Source organism: Mauremys mutica, unplaced genomic scaffold (assembly GCF_020497125.1).
Source record: "Mauremys mutica isolate MM-2020 ecotype Southern unplaced genomic scaffold, ASM2049712v1 001380F_np12_obj, whole genome shotgun sequence".
NCBI classification, from domain to species: domain Eukaryota; kingdom Metazoa; phylum Chordata; order Testudines; family Geoemydidae; genus Mauremys; species Mauremys mutica.
The window spans coordinates 10,381-35,859 of NW_025423182.1; the positions used below are offsets into that span (position 1 = coordinate 10,381).

At 56.3% G+C, this 25,479-nt stretch overlaps 1 pseudogene; it reads right to left on the reverse strand.

The window, feature by feature from the left end:
* Positions 1 to 288: 288 nt before the first annotated feature.
* On the reverse strand, positions 289 to 24,440 carry LOC123358079 (annotated as a pseudogene).
* Between the last annotated feature and the right edge of the window lie 1,039 nt (positions 24,441 to 25,479).

Consider the following 25,479-nt stretch of genomic DNA (forward strand, 5'->3'; position numbering starts at 1 on the left):
GCACAAGGTAAACTTTAAAAAAAAAATCTACTGCAGCCTTTTCAAGTCACAATAGGATGTCCTATTGTGATGTTGAGTTCCCAGTCTCTAGGGAAAATGGAACAAAAAACCACCCCAAAAAACGAACACCTTCATCTGCAGAGAGAGCGTGTCTCTAGCTCCCGCTTGCAGAAAACAAAATCCATCGGGATCCAGGATACAACTCCTGGGACTCGCACCCATTCCCACAGCCTAGCACTAGCACCGCAGGACTGGCGTGGTTCCAAAGACACTGCTGCCACGTTCTCCTCACATGGTCCCTTGGCTCCTGGAGCCCAGCTCAAACCAGCCCATCTTCTCTTGGGTCAGGTCCAGGCCCCTTAGCTTAATGCAGACCTCCCCGAGAAGGATGTTCTTCCAGAAGCTCTCCTTGCTCAGGACGCTCAGGCGCAGTTCCCGCTGCTGAAGGTCTCCTTTGGGAATCCCGTCGTAGACGAGCTGCAAGACAGAGAATGGGGAAGGCCCATACCGGTCAGAACGCGGTACCTTGGCAGCTTGGAGAAGGAAGTTCTCGGTTACAGAATGGGGAATCCCTTCTGCTGCTGCCCCATTACTGTGTCTTAACCATGCTCTGGAGGGAGAGTGTAGCTCAGTCTCCATGAGCCATTCAGTGCTTGGCCTCTCTGCTGAGAGGACCAGATAGGAGATGGGCCCTTTTCCCTGGAAACTGGTCCGAGACACCAGTTCATTTGACAAGTTGCTGAACGTTCCTCGGTCAGCAGCGATTTTTGATCCCTACTGACCCAAGCAATCCAGCCAGTGCACTAGTAGTGGCAGGCAATTGGATTCCACCCCCATCCTGGAAGGATGATAAAGATTCACGTAGCTGACTCTAGATCTAACCTAACCCCCTCACAGCTGAATGCTCTGTCCATGAGCCCTACATGAGTGTCAAAGGGAATCAGACGGTACCATTTCATTGTAAGTGGGGTTGCAGGTTTTCCGAGCCACTTTGGTTTTTCTCTTGGTGGTTTTCTGGGGGTCAGGCAAGAGATAGATCTTGACATAAGGATCGGGGTCATTCCCGTCCTGGAGAGGCTGCTACAAGAGGGAGACACCAAACAAACCCCAGTCATTTCCACGGCACCAGGACACAGACAGAGCCTGCGCAGCAGCCACAGCTGCTGCTGGGATACAAGGCACCTACCAGGCCTCGGATGTGCATCACCATGATGAAGAGCTTGTTGTTCTTGTAAGAGATGGACAGCTTCACCTCCCCTCCCACCTTCCCAATGGGCCGAGACCACGTGGCATCTGGAAAGAGGCAAAGGACAGAGATAGTGCGCAGGGCCTACCAGCACAGGGAGTGAGCTACAGAGGCCAGCATAGGCCAGAGACCAAGCAGCGACACAGCTGTGCAGCCGCGATTCTAAACCACGTGCCAGCTTCTTAGGAAGAAGCATAAAAGAACTTCAATGGAATGCCCTGGAGCGGCTGTTTTCCCCTTAGGTAACCACTACTTCGACTCTCATTCTCCTGCTCCTTCAAGGGGTCAGGAAGGAATCTACCGCTGTTGTTTAGTACAGCACAACACAGGTACATTGTGTGGGTGTGTTACACCTTCCCTTTGACACGCCTGATATTAGCCTCCATACCAGACTAGATGGACCATATACAATGAATACCTGCGGGCTTTGGAGCTGGATTGGTGCCTGCAGCCTTCTCATCCCGCGGGAGGGGGTGGAAGAATGTATACACAAGATCACACTGCAAGGCAAGAATAGCACAAGTCTGGCTTCTATCACACAGAGGTAACAGGCTCATGTGACGAAGTGGGACTGGTCTTACTGGGGACTGGGTACAGATGCTAAGTTTTGAGCAGCACAAATGCCTGACACTCTGTCGCCTAGCAACTGATGGCCGGGCCCCTCCCTGCAGAGGTGCTGGCTAAAGGTGTTGGAGACAAAGGGGTCAGGTGACCTCCTGGCCCGGGAAAGAAGCGGAGGAGGGGGAGGAGGGGGAGGAAGGCCCGGGACAGGGGGAAGATGGCTGTAAGGCCCTTGCCCCACCCCGAGGAGCCTGTCCAGAGGGCGGCCAGGGTCAAAAGGGGGGCTCTGAACCGAGAGAGCCCGAATCACAGCCCCCCAGACTGGAACGTGGGGAGAAGGCCCCAGCCCCGCATGCACCCCAGGGGTATTGGGGTGGGGAAAGGGCGTGGGCGGCATAAGGCTCCCCCCTGCAAACTGCGAGTGCCCTCGAGTCCCCCCAACCTACAGGGGGACAGGAAACTGGAATGATCTGGGGTAACTCCTCCCCCAGAACGGGGGGGACTCTGGGGCAGCCATGGGAATGTAGGTGGGTTCGAACTTCCCCAGGTCACTGGCTGGAGTGACCCCGCTCAGTTCAGTCTCGAAGGGGGGAGAGGGGAGTTGTCACGGAGTGTAGGGGAGTAAGGCCCTGCACCCCCGGGCTCCCTGCCGATTCACCAGGACTCTCAGCCAGCCAGTAAAGCAGAAGGTTTATTTAGACGACAGGAACACAGTCCAACACAGGTCTTGCAGGCACAGATAACAGGATCCCCCCGGTTAGGTCCATTTTGGGGCCTCACAGCCCCCCTCGGGGATCAGAGCTCCCTCTCCCTGCTTCCCCTCTTTTCCCAGCCAGCTCCAGTCTGCCCAACCCCCTCCGGCCCCTCCTCTCTCCTCTGCTTCTTTCCCCGGCCAGGAGGTCACCTGACCCCTTTGTCTCCAACACCTTTAGCCAGCACCTCTGCAGGGAGGGGCCCGGCCATCAGTTGCTAGGCGACAGATTGTCAGGCATTTGTGCTGCTAGAAACTTAGGATCTGTACCCAGCCCCCAGTAAGACCAGTCCCACTTCGTCACAGCTCATATCTCCATCCGTAAGCATGTCCTAGACACTTCAAAGCAAGATCTGTAACTCCACCACCATCAGTTAATATAGCACCTTCCATCCTCCAGAATCCCAAGCCAGAGGAACAACTCACCACTTACATGGCGCGTCTGATCTTCAAAGAACTTTACAACCTGGAGTTAAGTTAAGACTTACAACCCACCTGGGATCAAAGCTAATGTTCCTGTCCCCATTTTACAGATGGGGAAATGGAGGCACAGAGAGACGCGACTTGCCCACTTCTCACTAACACAGTCTGGAAAAGGGCCCAGGAATCCTGTCCCTTAGTCACTTGCTGTACTCACTAGATAACACTCCCTCCTAGAACTTATCCATTAAGCCACGTATGATAGATCAACCTTCTCCACTGTGGACTGAGAGGCATTGAGATGAGAATCTTACCTCAGCCACCACTGGGGCTGAGTGGATCAGATGCCAGATGTAGCCATTCAGCTCCTCTTTCCTCCTGTTGGCCATTGCCTCGCCGCGTGACCGGCCGATCACAAACCTACTGGGGAAACTGACCAGTTGTGTGTGTGCAGGAGAGAGAGAGAGAGAGAGAACAGTTAGCAAGTCCCCAGGGCAGCAGAATGCACTGCTGAAGCAGTAGTGTCCCTAAGCGAACTGCTCTTGCCCGAGGCAGCAAGTGTTGGCCTGAGGCACATCACACCACAATGGTGCTGAGTCGACTGTTTCTCAGTAACAAAATCTAGAGGACTTTCCAGGCCATTCTGGACAGGTGCTGCCAGCAAACACTGGTGGGCAGGGAACATGGGCAGGATGGGAGGGCCCTAAAGCCAAGGATAGCTGGAGCCTGACCGGTGTCTCTCAGCACCAAGAGGATCGAGACGGGCTCAGTCTGGGTGGGTGCTGTCTGGAGTCAGGGAGAGCTGTAGTGGGCTGAGTCAAGTTACAGTGGTCAGGGGAAGTCAGGAAGCAGCATGGGGGGCGGGGAGGTGGAACAATAGGGGGAGACTTGTCCTCGTGGGTGCTGCCTGGAGGCAAAAAAGCAAGCCAGGGAGGTGCATCCTCCCTCCCAGCATGCACCTGCCCAGAGATGAACCAAGCCCCAAACCACCTGCAGAGTAGCCAGCCCCTTTTCTCCAGGGGTGGGACAAGGAGCAGGGCTGAGGAAGAGAGGAGGGGCTACCTGGGCAGGTGAGAGGAGGGGAAGACGAGGCGTAGCTTGTTGTGCAGCTCCTGGAACTCCTCAAAGGTACGCTGGACACAGGTGACCTCGCAGGGGCTCTCCCGCTGCACCTTCACGATGTACGTCTGCAAGACAGGGAGGCAGAGCCTGGTATCGCTTGCATGCCTGAGTCTGATCTCACGTACACCAGTACAGATCGGAAGCAGCCCACCTGACATCCAGGTTAGCTCAGAATCAGACCCACCATGCATGCACTGAAATGTAAGAAGTTTGGAAATCAGACCAAGGTTAAATGATTTATTTTGGCATCACTTCAGACCAAGTTAAGGACGGGGGAAAGTTTTCAGGAACATGCGTTGAAAGGAGGCAGACATTCAAGTCACCTTTGAAGGCGTCATGGAAGGGTAAGTGGAAAGCACTGGGTTCTAGTCAAATCATACAGTGTGAGGGCAGCCGTCCAATGACAGGTCCCACATTTCCCTTTGCCAGAGAACAGGGTTTCCCTCCTCTAAACCACTAACTATTCCTAGCGAGGCCAGAATCAGGAAATCGCTGCAGCAGCAGCCTTCATTTGGTTTGTGTCTCTGCCCCTGGGTCTCCACTGAATGGCCTTCCTCCTAACCCACCCCCCGGCACAGAATCCCTCTCCCAGATTTCTCATCTCCCCCCGGCACATGTCCGGCAGAAGCAGAGCTGCAGCGCTCACATAGCCTTTGCTGGGGTTGAAGACTTTCTCGCGGCGACAAAGGAAGACGTCACGGATCCAGCCGGATGTCTTGAGCGTGTGCACGCGGGGGGCGAAGGAAAGCACGGGGCGGGTGTCTGAGCCTGTGAACTTCATCTGTGCCAGGTTGTGGATGAAGAAGTTGAGCTTGGTGGCCACGCTGCCCAGGCTGGACTCAATCAACCTGCAATGAGGAAGGGCAGCGTCTCAGTGAGGGAGGGGGACTCCACCCTGGGCCAAAGGCAGCTGCCATTCATGGCACCCCTGGCTCCTAAACTCTGAGTGCACAAGGGCCCCTCAACCAGGGATGCTGGGACACAAAGAGCCTGGCTCCTTTCCTAGGAGTGGGTGTACAGCCACTGAAGGCCCTTCCATCTCTCCCTGGTGACAGAGGGGTGCCCCCTTCCCCATCTGTCACCCAGCGCCAGCTGCATCCTTTTACCTGGTGAAATAGGTGGTGGCGTCGGCTTCGGAGTCCTGCGGCCGCAGGGCGTCATAGACGCACTTGAGGTCCTCGAAGTCGGAGAGCTCCGGGATACCACAGGACAGCATCTGGAGAGCAGGGCAGCCAGGTCAGTGCCAGGAGCCCAGAGGTGGGGAAGGAGCAGGGAGAGGGAGATGGACCAGCCAGTCCTGGGGCCTCTACCGTAAACATGGCTCAGGTGCGGGTCAAGATGGCCTGTCCAGCATCCCCCCCGAAGACTCCTCCAGCGGAGAGGGACGGGGGCCCTCTCCCCATAACACACATCCACACCCCATGAGATGTACTTCGCGAGCCCAGCCCAGCGCTGGGTGTGTCTGCCTGGATCCGAGTCACCCACATGGGCGAGGACGGCTGGGTGAGCGCCGTATGATTAGGCAGTCAGTGCTGCACTTCAGACAGCCAGAGGGGCGCTTGCGTGACACTAAGCACACGCCTCCCCCCAAGGGTGGAGCACGCTGCTTTCATAGTGCTGTCAGATGGGACACGAGAGCCCAGAGTAGGGGGCAGAACCAGAGAGGCCAAGAGGCAGCTGCAGACTCCGAGAGGGAAGGGGATTTCCCACCACTGGGGGTGGGAGGCATCTCAAGGCCTGGGCGTGGAGGGTGGCCCACTCTTTGGAGATCCAGCGAGAGCAAAGTTGCCCCGGTGCCTGGATCAGGGCAGCCCCCCCGTGTTCTCACCAGGCCCAGCAGGTTGAGGAAGAGGTGGGTGTGCTTGCGGATCAGGTTGTACGCCTGGCAGCAGAGATCCACAAAGTCATGGAAGCGGCTGGAGGGCTTGTCACCACCATTAATGACATAGGCCATGTCCGAGGTGAAGACGAACGGGGCCCGGTCCCTGCACCATAGAAAAAGAGACACGTGCCCAGATCAGCACAGGGAGTGGAGCAGAGGGGTCGACCACGGGAAATGGAACAGACAGCCACTCCAGTCTGTCCTGCATCCATCACAACACAGCCAGGCTCCCTGGCAGCCGCACAGCAGACCTTCCAAACCGCTGTGCCCACAGTACAAACTGTAGCCCTGTAGTCTCACAGAAACATGGCCGTCCCCAGCACAACGGCTGCAGGGAGATGATGTTTGGTCAAGGGAACCAGGACTAAGCTCTGCTCCAGCATGTAGTACAATGGGAGCAATCTCACCCCTCTGCCATGGTCCTGTGGGTGACACCCACCTTTTGATGTTGCCAAACATCTGGGCATGGCCCAGGAACCTGCCGAAGTCAATGTGGAACATGTGGCCGGTGGTTTTGAGCATGATGTTGTCGTTGTGCCGGTCGCAGATCCCCAGAACGTAGGTGGCCACACAGCAGCCGGCGCATGAGTAGATGAAGTTCTCCACCGCCTGGGAGAGGGAGAAGGGGTTAGAGCAGGCGAGGGGGGAAGAGAGACTTCAAAAAGGAATTGAGAGGAAGGGGAGAGAGCATGGGAATGTTTAGTCCCGCACTCTCAGGAGCAAGCCTGGTCTGTGGGGTGGAGGGGGGCACTTAATGATGCTCAGCACCCCCACCCGCCTACACCAGTAACAAAGCATTACCAAAAAAACAAAAACAAAAAACCTTGCACTCTTGCTGTAGGTCCTACACATAAACAAATCTGTGGGTACAGAATCACAGGGCTGGAAGGGACCTCAAAAAGCCATCTAGTTCAGGCCCCTGCGCTGAGTCAGGACCTAGTATATCTAGACCATCCCTGACAGGGGGTTGTCCAGCTTGTCCTTAAATGTAGGCACAATTCAGGAGCACAGGTGCACCTGGCTGGCTTGGTTTATGCAAAAGGTCAAGATCAAGTTCACTCACTGAAGGTCCTAAACAAAGCTAAGCGTGTGGCCAAGCCAGGCTCAGGATGCATCTGTTGGCCGTTGTTTATGTGGAGGGCTTACAAGAAGTGAAGCATATTGGTTGAGGCATTCGTTTGTGCATCATCTCAAGCTGCAGAGGCTATTTGCCTCCCTCGGACCCCTGCTCCCTGCCCTATAGAGGGATTTGTACGCCCCCTTTCCATTCCAAAGTCACCCCGCTGCATCCCACTTCACTACCTTCTCGTACTCATCCTCCGTGGGGTTGTGCTTCTGCAGCCAGTCTGCCAGGGGGCGATCCTTGAAGGAGCCCGTCACCCCATGCTCCACCTGGATCTTGCGCAGAGTCTCTGTGTTGGGGATCATCTCCACCATGCCTGGAAGAGGAGGCAGCAGGTATAGGGTCAGCACCCAGAATTGCCACTCGCTCTGTCCATTCAAACCCCTCCCCCTGCCCTGGGTGGCGCAGAGAGATCCCAGCCTGGGTCCCCAAGGTCTCAGCAGCCCCTTGAGGGGCCAGCCGTCACCGATTTGCATGCCTCAATTTGAGAGCCTGACTTGAGGCACCTTGGGCCTGATTTCCACAGGAGCTGAAGGTCAGTGCAGCTGCACTGACCAAAATCCGCCTCTGAAAATCAGGCCGCAAGAGTCGTCCACAGCGTCTCCCTCTGGTGGCAGGGATGTAAGGCAACTCCCATGGATAGGAAAGACTCTGGGAAGGCAGGACAGTCCTTGGCAAGGTACATCCCTATGGATTTAACTGGTGGGGAGAGATACAGGAGGCCAGAGGGTCCTGAGCCCTTATGCCAAATTTACCCCACTCATGAACTGGTACGTGGGCTCAAGTCTGGGATTATCCAATTCTTGCGGAAAGCCCAGGGTATATCTACCAGCTCCCGTGGCACATCCCTTAGAGCCTGCTCGGAGGCACAGGGTTATGAAGCCTTGAGTCCCTGCCTCGCAGGAGGCCAAGGACCTTGGCTATGTCAGGTGGCTCTGACAGCGGCTCAGTAGGCGATGGATGTGCAGGCACCGATGCCCCAGACCTCTGCAGAAGCTGGGTTTCTAGGCAGAGTTAAATACCATCCAGTTAGCTCTGACTACTGAGGGGCAGCGAGCCACCTGTGCTGCCATCCTGCCTTGTGGGATGCCTCGGGGCACACCCAGTAACAGGTCCAGGGGGCAGAGCTACCCTCTTCACCCCCTGCACCTGCTGACTGATATTAGCCTGTGCTGTGGTTCTCTGGCCACAGCTGCACAGCGGTCTTCAAGGGACGCCATTACAGCAGCCAATGGATGCTACCTCCAGAAAGTGCTACTTGAAGCACCTGCCTCACCTTCCTCCAGAAAAGGGGGTTTGGGCTTAAACACGTGTCAGAGCCCGCATCCACACTGCAGCAGAGACATACCCAAAGGGACAGTCGCTGGGTTCGCGCTGTTCACCCTAGCTCTGCAGCCACTGAGTTCCCTACAGTGTCCCCCTGCCGAGAGCATCACAGCCCCAGAGGAGCAGAAACCCCCCAAGAGATCTCCTGGGAGGAAAATGGGAGACCGTCACACCCGGGCTCCGACTTACCCCGTCCCCGGCCAGTGGAGAAGCAGCGAAAGATGACCATGCGCATGTCCAGCCCCTTCTGCACCCAGATCTTATTCATAATCCGGATCATCTGAAGCGTCAGCATGTCCTGCCGGAGGTCGTCTCCACACTGGCAGTCACAGGAGGGAAGGCGCATGGTCACAATTGGGGCATTTCCATGAAGCCAACAGTTCATGGTTCCCTCTCCCAGGGGAGAGCTCGCACACCCTCCCCACAGAGGCTCTTCTCAGATTTAAAGAGGGCACTGCCAGCTCTGCCTCTGCCCAGCACAGCCTTCACAAACCCCACAATTCATGAATGCAGGACGGGTCTCTTCCACAATGTGTCTGGGGCTAAAGGGGGCTCACTTTTGGGGGGGACAGATGCGATTCTGTGGGAGCCGAGGGAGTGGGAACATCATGGGAGAGGTGCCAACAGTCAGGTCTGGACTGTGGAATAGGGAAGGGGTGGAAGCCTCCTCACTTGGGACACTGAAAGTGGAACTGAGCACCAGACCGGGGGAATAGATTGTAGAGAACGACACTGCCCATGAGCTACATGATCCAACTGGCTTTTTAAACCTTCAGCTTCTGTGGCAGGGATTTTGTGGGTGAAGAACTGGACTCAAGTGCCTTCTGTTGATGGCCTCCCGCCCCCCCATCCTGCTATTTAGTGAGAGCATTTCTAGGGGAACTAGGGTTTGTCACGCAGCCATGGCTTGCAGTGGAGCTGGTTCCCATCACAGTTCGGAGACTTTTGCTCACTTTTTGTTTGACAAGCACCTGGTCTCACAGCTGCTGCAGAGATGGGAGCAGCCCGAGAGGAGGAAGTGTCCTACTGGCTAATATTCTGCAATGAACTCCTACCCGCTTTGAACCAGAAGCCTCGGCAATGGCTGTTTGATCAGAACCGCTTGTGCCAGAGGCGCAGGCACAGAGCCAACCAGATAAGCCGCAGCAGCAGCCGGGCTCACCTTAAAGATAACACGGATGTTCTCCCCGAGGGCATCCACGTTCTGGAAGGAGAGCTTCTGGAAGGAGAGGAGGTGATATCAGCTCGTGCTGGGCAAAGGGGTATCTCAGCTGCCGGCAGTAATGGAGTAATGGAGGAGAACAGTCAGGAACAGGTGACTCATGATTCGGTGTCTCACCAGGAGGGGTGAAGTCAGACCCCTCAACTGCAGATGGGTCCTGAAGACTGGCATGACCTGGCAACAGCTGATCTACATTTCACCGCCAGGTAAGATTCTCTGCAGTCCGGACTGCATAGGAAACAGGTCCTGTTTGAGTGATGACTGTGGCCGGGACCCATTTAGCTCTGGAAGTATAATTCCGAGCCAAAACTGGCTGCCCTGGGCTAAAGGTTCGGTCTTTTGCTCTGGGTGCCCGTCTGATGACTTGATATTGCTGCTGATGTTGCACAGTTTGTCTGGGTTCAGAAGGTTTCAGCAGATCAAAGCAAGTGCGCAGCTGTCGTCCCATCATTAGAAAGGCTGGGGAAGCCTGGGTCGTAGCATGAGGTGTGTTTCTATAGGAAAGTAAGAAGGTATCCAGACGCTTTTGAATGGAGTGTTGTCCCTTTGCTGATTTCAAAGCGTTTTTCATTGTCTGCACAAATCTTTCAGCTAATCCGTTGGTGGACGGATGATATGGTGCTGACGTGATGTGGTGTATCCCATTTGCCTTCATAAAATTTTGAAACTCCTGAGAGACGAACTGCGGTCCGTTGTCGCTCACAAGTTGTTCTGGCAGACCAAAACGACTAAAGAGTCCTCGTAGTTTTTGGATAGTACTCTCTGCAGTAGTGGACTGCATTATAGAGACTTCTGGCCATTTAGAATGGGCATCTACTGCCACCAAGAACATGCTTCCTTCAAGGGGGCCAGCAAAGTCAACGTGAATACGTTGCCACGGGTTTTCAGGCCAGTCCCATGGGTGTAGGGGTGCCCACTGGGGTGCATTTCTTACACCCTGACATGACATACAAGCTTTTGCCTTCTCTTCAATAGCACTGTCCAGTCTAGGCCACCAAAAATAGCTTCGTGCAATTTCCTTCATGCGCACTATTCCACAGTGACCGGAATGTAGCTGTTCTAACATCTGTGATCTCAGGGGTGGTGGAATAATGACACGCCTCCCCCACAACAAACAACCAGATTGGACCGATAACTCCGTCCGCCTGGACATGTAGGGAACAAGGTCGGGTGAGACCGGAGAGGTTTGTCGAGATTTTCCATGCATCACCAGGTCCATAACTTGGGATAATACTGGGTCAACGTGGGTTGCCTTCTTTATCTGAGCAGCAGTGATGGGTGTATTCTCTACCTGTTCAAAGTAGAAGATTTCCTTTTGGGCACTATCTTGATGTTTGACCGGTAAAGGCAACCTTGAGAGGCCATCTGCATTGCCGTGCAGAGTGGATTTCCGATATTTGATTTCATATGTGTGTGCAGAAAGTATCAATGCCCAACGTTGCATACGACTAGCAGCTAATGGGGGAATGCCTGTGTAGGGTCCAAAAATTGATGTCAGAGGTCGATGGTCTGTAAGAAGAGTAAACTTTCGCCCAAACAGGTACTGATGAAACTTCCTAATTCCAAAAACAATTCCTAATGCCTCACGTTCGATTTGGGCGTAGTTAGTTTCTGCTTTGCTTAGAGTGCGTGAAGCAAAAGCAATAGGTCTTTCTTCTCCCGAAGGCATAATGTGTGACACAACCGCTCCCACTCCATAAGGGGAAGCATCGCAGGCCAATTGCAGGGGTAAGGATGGATCAAAGTGCATTAGAACTTCAGAATGTAACAATGCATCCTTAGCTTTGTTAAATGCAACATCACAGGCTTCAGTCCACTTCCAGGCCTTGTTCTGCCCAAGGAGCTCATGAAGTGGTTTTAGCAGTGTGGCTAACTGTGAGATGAACTTTCCATAATAGTTCAGTAGTCCTAGAAATGAGCGTAGCTGGCTTAAATTTCGAGGTGGGGGAGCCTCCACAATAGCTTTAACTTTTGCAGGGGCCTTATGAAGACCTGCAGAATCGATGATGTGTCCCAAATATTCAACAGAGGGCTTGAAGAATTCACACTTGTCTTTGCGAACTCGTAGGCCATACTCTTCCAGTCTTTGTAGGGTAGCCTCTAAATTCTTTAAGTGATCCTCTTCATTTCTTCCAGTGACCAGGATATCATCCAGATAGCACTGAACTCCTGACAAGCCACACAAGATCTGGTCCATAGCCCTCTGGAACAGGGCGGGAGCCGATGTGATTCCGAAGGGTAGGCGACAGTATCGATAAAGCCCCTTATGAGTCACAATAGTCAACAGCTCTTGGGACTTTTCATCGACGTGCATCTGTAAATATGCTTGACTCAGATCAATCTTACTGAACTTTTGTCCCCCAGCCAGGCCTGCGAAGAGGTCATCGATGCGGGGAAGCGGGTATTGCTCTGCACACAACACTGGGTTGACAGTGACTTTAAAATCACTGCAAATCCGGAGAGAGCCATCTTTCTTCACTATTGGAACGATAGGAGTGGCCCATGAGCTATGGGTAACTGGTATTAGGACTCCATTGGTGACCAGGCGCTCCAGGTCTGCTTCAACTTTTGGCCTGATGGCATATGGCACAGTTCGGGCTTTCAGATATTTTGGTGGACTGCCAGGTTTAATGTTCAATGTCACAGTGATTCCCTTCATACTTCCCAAATCATCTCCAAAAACAGCAGCATGTTTCCTTAGTATAGGGGTTAGACTGGTTTCTTCTTTAGTCATCCGGTGCACTTCTGCCCAGTTCAGCTGAATCTTCCCAAGCCAAGACCTACCCATTAAGGCTGGGTAGTCACCTCTCACCACAAACAGTGGCAATTTAGCCGCCTGTCCATTGAGCTCCACCTTAACATCAATAGTGCCCAACATGGGCACAGCTTCACCTGTATACGTCTTCAGAACAGTTTTTGTTGCCTTAAGCGGAAGATGCTGTAGCTTTTCCTTATACACAGTCTCCGGAACCGGCGAGACAGCTGCACCGGTGTCTAGTTCCATGCGTATAGGTTTGCCCTCCAATAAGGGGGTTACCCAGTATTCATGTGAGCCCGCTGCCAAAGACAAAACATGCAGTGGCACTTCCTCTTGTGAGGAGGTGTCACCTTGATCATCCTGGGTCTGCTCTAGGGTATGCAAGGTTCCTCTTTTTGTCGGCCAGACCACAGGCCTCTTTTTCTTTTGTTTACAGGCATACTCAATGTGTCCCTTTTTGCTACAGTGTCGACACACCAGGTCCTTACACCAGCATTCTGATGCCTGGTGACCCAGCTTACCACAGCGGTAACATTCTTGACTCTGCACCGTTTTGTGGGTCAGTTCTTGTGACACTTTTTGCACCCTAGGGGATGCACCGATGTATTGTGCCTCCCTTGTAGCCAGTTCCATGGAGACAGCAATATCAACAGCCTTCTGTAAGGTAAGCTGAGCCTCTGTCAGTAGGCGCTTCCGTATAGCTTCACTGCAGAGGCCACACACTAACCTGTCACGCAGGGCATCATTTATCATCTCTTTAAATTCACAGTGTTCTGCTAGCTTTTTTAAAATGGCTACAAATTGTACAACTGTTTCATCTTCCTTTTGGTCTCTTTTGTGGAACCTATATCTTTCAGCAATTACCAGTGGTTTTGGGGAGAAATGAGACCCCAGGATTTCCACAATGTCACTGTAAGATTTAGTCTCAGGCTTAACAGGGTGTAGTAAGCTGCGTAGCAGAGAGTAGGTTTTAGCCCCTACAACAGTTAAGAATATTGGCACCTTCTTCGCTTCTGTAATGTCATTTGCAATACCAAAAAGCTCAAAACGCTCAGTATACACATGCCACTGCTCTGTATTCTCATCAAAAGGCTCCAGGGGCCTGGTCAGAGTAGCCATGATTTTTAGTTTCACTTTCACAGTCAGTGCAACAAGCAGCTTTTTTTCTTTGTTTGGTCTTTACCTTGACTTCTACTTCCTTCTGTTACTGGAGCAGCACCAGGATCCCATCCTCGTCGCCAGTGTTGTATCCTTGGGGCAGCCGGTGTAGGAAGCAATCACTTGAGGCCAGAGAGCAGACAGCTAACCAAAACCTCCATTTTATTTACAGAGACAGAGAGCTCACTCAGCCGGTTGAAACCGGCTGAGCTATCCCTTAATAGTCTAACTCAGTTGCCATAGTAACAAACAGGGCCGCCCAGAGGGGGGGGCAAAGGGGGCAATTTGCCCCGGGCCCCGGGCTCCGCAGGGGCCCCCAAGAGAACAGCGGGGGCTCCCGCCTCCGCCCCTCTCCTGGAGCCCTAGCGCATCAAGCGCCGAGTCTCCGCCGGGGCCCCTGAGCCCCGCCCCGCTCCGAGCCGCATCGTCAAGGGGCGGGGCTGGGAGCTCTGGGCTGAGCTCCCCTCCCTCCGCTCCGCGTGGAGCTCCCAGCCCCGCCCCCTCCCCACGCGGCTCTGAGCGGGACGGAGCTCAGGCCCCGCCGGCCACACGCTGCGGCTGTTCCGGCGAGGCGCTGAGGCTGCGCGTGAGGAGGGAGCCGGGGGTAAGAGGTTGGGGGCGGGGCGGGGCGGGGCGGAAGCGGGAGCCACCGCCGAAGCGCAGCCCGGTCTTTGGCGGTAATTCGGCGGCGGGGGGCCCTTCCGTTCCGGGACCCGCCGCCGAAGTGCCCCGAAGACCCGCGGTGGGGGCCCCCCGCCGCCGAATTACCGCCGAAGACCGGGCTGCACTTCAGCGGCGGGTCCCGCTTTGGCGGTAATTCGGCAGTGGGGGGTCCCCGCCGCGGGTCTTCGGGGCACTTCGGTGGCGGGTCCCTGAACGGAAGGGCCCCCCGCCGCCGAAGACCCCGGGCCCCCGGAATCCTCTGGGCGGCCCTGGTAACAAAACCCATGACAACCAAATACACAACAGGGATGCGTACAGCCACCAGGCCCAACACTCAGGCCAGGGGATTTGTGCACTAGCCAGTCACCAGGCTTCTCTCTGCCTAGCTCACGCAAGGCCCTGGGGGGCATTTGACTCACGTCCCCAAACCCACGCCGAAGTTCAGCTAGACAGGCACTGCAGCTCAGGGGAGGCAGGGAGCTGGATGCATCGCATCAAGGTGGGTGCAGGTGGGTTCATGGGGATGGGGTGCAGATCAGGAGCAATCTGGAGTGTTGGGGCAGGTGGAGAGGAGACAGGGCTGGGGGTCAGGAGCACATGGGTCCGAGGTACGCAGGCTGAGCACGGGTGCTCTTTGCGGGGCAGGTAGATTAGGGGGAATCTGATGGATGGACGATGCAAAAGGTCTCCTCATAAGAATCCATCGTCTTGGCATTCTGTGCCCCGGGTGAAATTAGCCTACTACAGCAGGTGGACCAGCAGTCCTGGTCCCGATTCCCTTCTCGCCCCGGCTCGGTCACTCACCCTGGGCACGATCCCCTTCACCAGCAGGCTGGGGCTAAGCGGCAGGCGGCAGGAGCCATTGGTGCTGAAGAACTGTTTCACGTCGACCAGCCCGTCTCGGAGAATGGCCTGCCGGAGACGCAGGGAGGGGTGGGTCACAGCCTCGCATGCACATCCCCACCCACAGCCCTGCCAGCAACCCACTGCCCCCGGAGGGATCGACTGGCTGAGGGGGAGCTGCAATCCCTTCCCAACCACAGCTTCTCACTCTCCAGCTGCAATGCATGCCTGGGAACCCTGCCTTGCTCAGTGACCCCTGAAGAAACAGCACTAGGCAGGCCTGCCTGGTCACCCTCAGCTGGAGGGAAGTGCCCGTGACCTCAAGGAATTATGGGCGAGGAGGTTGGGGGAGCCTCGGCACGTGTGTGAGGTATGGAAGGCCCCTCAGTGGGGGATGGGAGTTGGGATAGGAGCATTGTTCCCCCTTCTCCTCCATGGCCCTTCAGCAACTCCTGAAGTGCAGCCAGCACTCCTGCATGGCTCCCAACAGCGCCTGTGACTGGACGAGGCGGGAACTGGAGCAGCTGGGAGGTCCCCTGACAGCCAGCGCTCGTGGCCTGCTCCCTGCAGACAGAGGAGCACTGTCCGTAACCAAAGCGAGCAGCCCCTTGAGTTTTGTAGTTTCAGTCTGACTCCCCTGCCCCTCCCACAGGTACAGGCTAAGCACCAACCTGTGGCGAGGACGGAGCAGCCTCCCGAACCTGCTGGGCCAGCTTGGCCAGGGTGTTGACCAGGCAGCACTGCCGGTCGAACTCCTCTCGCAGGCCTTTGCCGCAGCAGCAGAGCAGGGTCGCCAGCAGGTACTGGTAGCGGATGCTGAACTGGGAGTCCTTGAGTCCATCCTTCAGCAGCCTGGGGGAGGAGGGCAGCATGGAGAGGTCAGGACAAGGGGCTCCAACCCTTCTCATTCCTACTATCCCCGGTTCAGGAACTCCAGGGTGGGGAGCTGAGGCTTGTACCTCACAGGCTAAGAGGGGCACAAGTCATGGCTGGTGATGCTAATGGTGGGATGCCCACTCCCCCGGCACCCCTCATCTCTTGGGCAGGCCCCAGCTGAGCACAGACCCCTCCCAAAGGCTGCAGCACACACACCGACATTACCAGAAGAAGTAGTGGGTGATTCTCAGGTCACAGATGGCTCGCTTCATAAGGAACCGTACCAAGGGGCTATCCAGGTAGCACTCATACTTCAGGGCCTGGGAGGAGAGAAGCAAGGACATTTCTCCATCAGCAGGCCAGACAGATGGACAGGCCTGGCACTAACCATAGGCCATGCTGTTCACTGAGTCATTCAGACCAACGTGCCTCACCTGCACCAGCTGCGGCAGGTAATCCAGCAGCTCTGCATCTGACATGGAGTCGATCCAGTGTACGGCTGTCCTCCGCACCTCCTGATCCGGGAACCTACAGCCACAAGCCACACATCACTGGGAGGAGGTCACAGCAGGCTCTCTCCAGAGGAACCCAGCCCACCTGCCTGCAGACGAGACCACCGGGTTCTCTGCAGAGGGTCTGCTGCTGCTGCCGCCATCACAGCCTCTCATAGGCGCACTGCGGAGGTGCTGAGAAAAGCACAGCTGCAGCCTCCCAGGCAAACCACATCATCCCCCTGGGAATGCCACAAAACATGGGAACAGAGATGTCTGTCCTGTCTCCAGAAAGTCTCCTGGTTCCCTTATCGACCCTTTTTATTTTCTGGGTGGGTTCCTGTTGGATCAGTTCCCCCAGCTCCCTACTGTGCTCACTACCAGGCAGTAGGTCGTGGTTGCAATATTAAAGGGAATACTAGTAGGCGATAGCCAGTCTATGTCCACCTCCCCCATGCCCAACCTGTGGGCAAAGATTCTAAACCCACGTATGCCCAGCCTGTGCCCCCGTTCCTCCCCCTCCCCTCCACGGTGACACAGCGCAGTTTTAGGATTGTTTGGGGTTCAGATGTTCATAGGATTTGGATGCATCTTAATGCGGCGACTGGCTGAGAGGCAGAAGCCACAGCCCCCAGTGAGTGGCTGGGGCGAGGAAAAGGAGCGGTCTTTGCCCACCACACGTCCACCCCCCAGGACGGACTCCCCAGGCAGCGGCTTACGTTGCATGCAAGAGCCCGAGGGCATCCTGGTGGTTCATGCAAGTCCATTGCTTCAGCAGGGCGTAGATATCAGGCAGGCAGGCCGACTCCCAGCTGGGGGCACTGGTGAGCAGCAGAGGCAGCGATCCAGGCTGCTCGTGGCAGTAATAGCGCTTCTCCCACAGTCTCTTCCGGTCCGTGTCCGTCAGCCTAGGGCAGCAAAGGTCACAAGACACAGACCTCAGTCCCTTGGGAGAGCAGTGCGTTTCCATCCCTGCTGTACATACGGGGGCCCTGAGGCCCAGAGTGGGGGCGTGACTTGCCCAGGATCAAAGAGCCCTGAAGAGAGGGCTTGACACTGGCGTTACTGGGAACAGGGTCTGGCTCTAGGAATCTCAGGAGCTGGACAAGAAATAAAAGGGTCATTGCTCTGAATGGCCACAAGAGAGCAGGAAAGTCAATCCTGGGACACCCACTTTGGCTCCTGTTACTAGAACTGGGTAGGGCTGCCTAAGAGAAGACCTGAAGCTTATCGCTTTCACGATGGAAACTGGTCCCATAAAAGATATTACCCCACCCATTTTGTCTCTCTAGTATCCTGGGACCAATGTGACGTAGTGGCTTATGAATCAATCCCATTTTCTGAGGAAGGCAGCTGGATCAAGTCCTGATCAAGCAGCATAAACCCTTCCACCTCAAGCCTGACACATTCAGGGGGTCAGCTGGCCGGGCAGAGGCAAGTGACTTTGATTCCTCTGGACACATCTTAGCTGATTTTCAGCTTGGATTGAAATTGAGGAAGATGAGGCAAGGAGAATTTCAAACACGCCCCCACTCCGTTCTCTCCCCCTGAAAATCCTGATCAGCACTGTAGCAACCTGGAGCCCCTGGGCTGCACACGATTTTCCATTCCAGTGTCTGCAGGGAGTGACAATCCCTCACTCCTGGGCCTGGCTCTTACAGAGGCAAATGACACTAGTGCATTGTAGCCCCAGTGAAATGAGTTTGGCAGGTCTCAACTTAAGGTGTGTCTACACTATAATCATGGGGTGTGCTTGCAGCTCTCGTAGATTTTCCCAAGCTAGATTTGATCTAGTTTGGGTCCTGGAGCAGTGAACCTGCAGCAGTGTGGGCTTTGGCCCGGGCTAGCCACCGGAGTCATTTTCCACAGTTGCTGTGGCTTCAGCGCTCTGTTACCCAAGCTAGCTTGTAGACATAACCTTAGTGCCCAGCGGACATTTCTCCACATCACAGACCAGTGCACAGTTCAATGTGCTTGGCAGCTCCGGAGATCTAAGAGCTGCAATAGGGGAGGCTGGGTTGGCACTGAGGTGCATTGGCAGACAGGGGCGGCTCTATAAAATACGGCGCCCCAAGCAGGGCGCCGCGCTGCGCCGCCCTTCCCCGGTCCTGCGGTCGGGGCAGAAGTGTCTGCGCCGGGTGTGGTGGTCCCGCGGCTCCGGTGGAGCATCCGCAGGCATGCCTGCGGGAGCTCCCTCCGAGCCGCGGGACCAGCGCACCCGCCGCAGTTATGCCTGCGGGAGCTCAAGCGGAGCCGCGGGAAGAGGGGACCCGCCGCAGTCATGCCTGCGGAAGGTCCGCCGGAGCCAAATGCCGCCCTGCCCCGACAACGCCGCCCCACACGCCTGCTTGGCGCGGCCCTGTTGGCAGAGCTGGTAGGGAGGAGCTCAGGGCTGGAATAGCAGGGCTGCAGATCGGTACTGAGGGGTATCAGCAGAGCTGAGTGTGTGGGAAGCCGACCCACCCAGCTCCCAGGCCTAGGTCCATTCCCAGACACTCCCTTTCATGATTACTACAGAGCTCGCCCAAAACAAACAAAGGCAAAGGAAAGCGAAAGCGCTGCCTGCGTAGGAGAAGGTGGGAACGACCCACCCTGGCAATGAACCTGACGAGCTCTGGAGCAGGCGGGCCAGACACTGCCCTCCCAGAGCACAATGCCAGGAAGAGCTGGGTGCCTCCTGCCAGTTCCCAGCACTGCGCCCTGTCCCTCTAGGAAGTGTCACGTTTCAAGCCAACAGCTGCAGCCTGTGTGAGGTGACCACGTGGCCTGGATCAGCTGGCAAAGGAACAGGGACAGCAAGGCTCCTTATTCCCACTCTACCGAGACTGGAACATACCTGGCTGGCTGCATTCGGGCCAGCAGGAGTGGGCTCAAACGCCTCCTCTCCAGCCCGCCACCTGTTCTCTGCGGAGCCTCTGTCTCTCTCCTCTGCCAGAGGTGCAGCTCCCAGTGCCACCTGGAGTCGGGACTCCGGGGGTCTTTTGCAGGGGCTGGGGTGGGAAGTGCTCTGCCTGTGGGTTTGGGACCCAGATCCGCAGCCCCAGCTGGGAGTGACCAAGATGGAGGACTGAGCTTGCCCACTTCTGGCTTTTTATTGTTCTTCTAGACCCAGCGGCTCTGGGAGGCTCATCCCTGCACCAAGGCCCAATCCACCCAACAGCTGGGGAACAGGGCAGAAGTAGAACTTGCCTCCCCCTCCCACTTCTCCCGGGCCTTGCTTAGATCAGAAGCTCCGTGAGCGTCTTTCTGTTTGCAGAGCACCCGGCACTTTTGCCACGCCGGATACAGCGATGGTAATAAGGATCATTCCGGAGAAGAAGAAGAATGCTGAAGCAGATGCTGTACCCAGCATGGGAGCAGCTGACAGAGAGTTTGTTGCAGGTGCCAGCAGGGGGCACTCTCTGCCCCAGAAGCAGAGTGTGTGGCTGTAGGGCAGATATCACACCTGGTGACCGGGATGTGCCTGTGTTCTGGATTTGGCCTTAGGGGGTGGGGCTATTATAGAGGGCACACAAAGGCAGGGGCAGGAGCTGGAGCCAGGGATACATGTCTACATAAGACTGTGGAGAGGGAGCGAGGATGCAGAATGGCCCCTGAGCTTGGGGAAGAGTCAGCTCCCCAAAACCACAGGGGTTGGGGGGGGCAGGAGAGATGAGATGGGGTGGGGGTGCCAGGGCTCTGTGGTGCTTAGAGATGGAGAACTGGAGGAGAAGGAGGGTGAGGTGGGCCAGGTGCCACATGAGACAGAGGCTGTAATGAACCTTAGATTGGGGGTGGACCTCCCCGCTTCAGCAGGCACATGCAGGGCAGCCTGGCAAGAGGTACGGATGCCCTGTGGAGCCATGTGTGGGGCTGAATGAGTGAGAGGGGGAATGTTGCCTGCTGGTTCTTCCCAGCCGGTTCCAAGAGACTGGGCCCTAGCAGGTCCCCTGGGACCTTTCCGTTTCCCACTGTCTATTAGAGAAGAGGGACAGATACTACCCCCTGCCCTGCTGGTCGGGATCATGCCCTAGGAGTCAGCTCAGCCTGCAGTGAGCTGCCTTGCATGTGGCCAGCGACACCTGAGCCTTCCTGTTTATAGACATGTCTGTGATGCAGAGGCAGAGGCGTAGGCTGGGCTAGCCAGCTGCCCTGGGCAGAGGGGGAAGCGGGGGTGAGGAGGCTGGAGACACCTTCTTTGTACACACATCTGGAGAAGGCAGTTTCTTCCCGCTCAGCCATCTGCCAGAGCGCGAGGCCGGGGAGCTCAGGGGAAGGACAGATGAACAGCCTGAAAACAGCTGCCTTCAGACAGGGAGCATGGGGGGCAGAAGCATCAGGACCAGCACTGCCACTATTGGGGCCCCAGCCTGCCAGAGATGAGGGTCAGGCCCTCACATGACTCCCCTCTGGTCCTGCTGCTGACAGACAGCACATGTGTGCAGGGCAGGGACGGGGGCAGAGCGTGAGATCGGGTTGGCCTGAGAGTCACAAACCTGCCTGGCCACAGACCCTGATCCAAAGGCTATTAAAGCAGAGGGAGTTTTTCTGTTGCCTTCAGCTTTGGATCAGGGCCCAAGAGACCCCTTCTCCCACCGACAGACTTCTGAGGAGAAAACCCAATGGAGATCCACCCACACCAGCCAGCCCCCCCACATGTGACTGCTTCTTTGTGCAGTGCCCATTGGCGAGCTACAGTCCAGGGCAGGAGAGCTGGAGACAGCATCTGGGCCAAGGTCTCGCCTCCCCGTGAGTCATCCCTATGGTGTGTGCGTCCCCCCACGCGGGCACGGCCTCTCACCAGTACAGCGATTCCTTCTGCATCACCTCCTTCAGCTTGCACTGGTCCTCTTTGCCCAAGCTGTGGAACTCGTACTTGGGGCTGCACTCGGCAGCCGGTGGGCTTGTGAACGTCAGTTGAAGGCAGAGGCTGGGAAATCGATCTGCAGGGCGGGAGGAAGAGCAGGTCAGAGGTCACCCAGCAGGCTCTGTTAACATGCTACTGCCCTCCTCAAGGGTACGTGGGGCACACAGGATGCTCTTGCCTCATATTACAGACCCAAGGCACATGGTGTTCTCAGGATACCTGCATCCCCCACCCCACGTTACTGTTCCCCCAAGGCAGGTGGGATTCTGGGAATGCCGACATCCCCTCTCCTTGTGTTTCTGCCCTGAGGCAGGTAGGGTGCCCAGGCTTCCTGCAGCCCCACGTGCTGTGCAATTGCTGTGTGTTCACTCACCTGGCCATTGCAACGCTCATTACTCGTCACACACGGGGCCCTCCCAGAGGGGAACGTGAAGCCGACGAGGGCGGGATTGCCTTGTGTCCGCCTCACGGCCAGGCCCTACCGCCCCCGTGAGCCATGAACTGGGAAGTGCTGGGAAACTTCCAGGCCAGGTGCACTAAGGGCCATTGGGAATAAGGACTTGTGAGAAGAGACTCACAGCTCACCCCGCCCTGCGCAGCGTCCCAGTCTGGAGCCCAGCTGACTCAGCCCCTGCCCCTCCCAGCATTCCCTACTATGGAGCCATCAGAGCAACTGCTTCCTCTCCCCCTCAGCCGCCTGCATGTTCTGGATGCCACAGTCGGGTGAGGGGCACCCAAGGATGCACAGCAGGCTGCCCCCTCTGATTGGCATGACCAGATACAGAGTCCCAGCTGCATGGCTAGTGACCGGCTGGTGCAGTGAGACGAAGGGCCAGTCCTCTCACCCCTCTGCTGTGCTAAGACCTTGCCCTGGATTTGAGGGGTGCGTATACTCCAGAATGCGATCCAGTTAATTGTAACCATACACCTCTACCCCGATATAACGCCACCCGATATAACACGAATTCGGATAGAACGCGGTAAAGCAGCGCTCCGGGGGGGCGGGGCTGCGCACTCCAGTGGATCAAATCAAGTTCGATATAACGCGGTTTCACCTATAACGCGGTAAGATTTTTTGGCTCCCAAGGACAGCGTTATATGGAGGTAGAGGTGTATTATGTGCATTTGGCCACCCTTAAGTAATGAAACAGAACACCACATAGTTAAGGGTTAATTTGGAGACAGGCTTTCAGACGCAAGGTCATCTCTAGCTGACAGTTTCTGCTAATCAGAATGGGAGGAGAGGACAGAAGTAAACAACTGAGACTAAAAACCTTGGTGGTTAGAAAACCTTGGTTCTAGATGCCTCTGATATGAAAAGTTTATTGAAAGTTAGAAAAGTGATGACATGGTAGGAGTCATTATGACCTATGTGTTTTGTAGAAGTTAGTTATACAAGATTTGCTAACAGAGTGTATTTGGGAGTAGTCCTCTGAAGCCATCTTGAGAGACATTTTCCCTGACACCCTTTTTCCCCAGTGGGTGAGCAACAGGCCACTGCGAACCTGCTCTTAATTACTCAAGACCGTTCCAGGTAAATATCTGGAATGTTCTAAGCCTAATGCTCATGTTTGTGTGTGCTTAAATCTAATAAACTGCAGTTTTAGATAGAGCACACTTACTTGCATGAATCTTATCAAAGGGAAGTGCTGTGTTCCTGTTGATTTATTCCTTACACCTCCTGGAGTGAAATAGTTAAGATGCCCTTGTTGGGAGTTCTGAAAACCCCAGGAAACACTGCCATTACCTGTTGGGCTTGGTCAGGGTAAGGGGAGGCTCCTGCTGGAGGAACCTCTCCTTCCTGGCCTGGGAGAGTTTGGAGGGAGAGTCCCACTTTCACTACCCTCTAGCACTGAATGCTGGTTCACCCCAAGACCAAGCTGGGACAAACTGGGCAAGTTTCCATTCTGATCCTTCCTCGGCGAGGAAGAGGAGGAGCTCAAGTTTCCCCAAGCCCTGGAAAGCCGCAGCCTCACCCTGCCATTCCTCTTGCCTGCAAGAGGAGCTGAGGGGGAAGAGCAGGAACGTGCTACAGCCAAGTTAGACACTTCCAATGACAGGTCATGCTGGACCCTCTACCCACCCACCCAGGCTGATTTTCAGTTGAAACCGTGATGGATTTGTCAGTGACTTTGGGGAAGCCCCAGTCGCTTGGACACGTATCAAGGGGATCAGTGCACAGAAACGGTAGCAGCGGAGCTGAAGCAAGAGAGAGGGAAAAAATGAGTGGTAAGGACAGACAGAGCAGAGAGAAGGCAGGGCTGAGTGCTATTGGCCAGGGCTGCCCAGGGGGGGGGGCAAGAGGGGCAATTTACCCCAGGCCCGGGTCCTGCAGGGGCCCCCACGAGTGTTTTTCGGGGCCCCTGGAGTGGGGTCCTTCACTCACTCCAGGGGGCCCGGAAAACTCTTCCTCTCCCGTCTTCGCTGGCGGGGGGGGGGGGTCGTTCCGCTCCGGGGCAGCCGGCGCGGGAGAGGGGGCGCCCGAGGGCCCCGACAGGGAACCGAGAGCGGTTACTGCAACCGCGGGGCCAGGAGCCGGGCCGGAGCACCAGGGCCCCCCCCCCATGTTCCTTGACAGCCCCCACCCATGCCCTATCCACCCCCTTCCCTGTCCCAACTGCCCCTTGCCACCCAATCCAACCCCTTCTCTGATTCCTGATGGCACCCTGGGACCCCTACCCCATCCAACCACCCCTTCTCTCTCTCCCCTGACTGTCCCTGGAATCCCTACCCCTAACTGCCCCCCCACTGCCCCATCCAACCCCTGCTCCTTTCTGACTGCCTCCCCCCCGACCCTTGCCCCGTTCAATCCCCCTGTTCCCTGCCCTCTGACCGCTCCGACACTAATCCACCCCCCCCCAACTCCCCTGCCCTCTATCCAACACACCCTCCCTGTTCCCTTACCGTCCTACCTGGACCCGGGGCCAGCCCCAGGGGCCGGGCAGGCAGGAGCCGCGCCACCCCCCGGCTGGACCCGGGGGCCGGGCAGGCAGGAGCCGCGCCCCCCCCCCGGCTGGACCCGGGGGCCAGGCAGGCAGGAGCTGCGCCCCCCCCCGGCTGGACCCGGACCCAGGCAGGCAGGAGCTGCGCCACACCTGTACCGACAGAAACACGAACCGCTCCCGATTCGCTACTTTGGCTGCACTGAGCATGCCCAGTAACCTCCGCTGTCGCCACTGCCCTCTCTCTGCCCTCGCTTCTACTCAGGATTTGCTGCTGCTCTTTGGGGGCGTTTAAAATGCTCAAGGGGGCAAATCGCAGCGGGGGGGCTGCCAGGGTCTGAGCGGGGGGCAGAAATTGACTGGCCAGGGGGGATCAAGCTGCTGTAGGCAGCGGCAGGAGAGAGGCTGAAGGGGAAAAATCGGGGGTGGGGGGTGGGAGCCGCGGTTAATCCCGGGGGGGGGGAGACGCTGCCAGACCCTGTGCGGGGACAAAACCCCCGTTTAGGGAGGGGGGGGTGGGGGGGAACAGGGGCCCCTCGGGATGAGCCACCTGCTGGGCTCGCAGATCTGGGGGTGTCGGGGTTGTGGGGGGGCACAGGCTGTTTTCAGTTGTGCCCCGTGTCAGCCCTGGAGCAGGGGGCGGGTTCCTGGGGCTGGGTCTTAAAGGCACCGGCAGCCCGATTCCTACACTGTCAAAGCGTAGACAGCGCGGCTCCTCTCTATCCTATACAAGTGCTGCGGGGCGGTTACTGCTCCAGCCAGGAGACTGAATGCGGGGAAATATTGTACAGACGCCCCCTCCCTCCCTCCCTCCAACTCTGCCTCTCACATTTTGACTATGTAAAAGTGTCTTCTATCATTTTCTATGTCTATATGAAATCCCTGCAGCTCCTTTCTCTTATACAATCTGCTGATTTGGTAACTCCCTCCCAGAGCCCACATGTCTGTACCCCCTCCTGTACCCGAATCCCCTGCCCCAGGTCAGAGCCTGCACCCGTCACTCAAACTCCCCATAGCCTGCAACCCTCCTGCACCCCCAACTCCATCCCAGAGCCTGCACCCCAAACAGGGCCAGATTAACCTGTTGTGGGTCCGGTGCTAAACATATTTGTGGGTCCCCATGGGGGAAATGGGGACATGAGGCATGGGGAAGAGTCCTCAGAGTGAGGGGCTGACTGGGGGCAATGGGATATGAGTCATGGCACGGCAGGGACAGCCCCACTCCACCCAGCCCAGTACAAGGGCACTG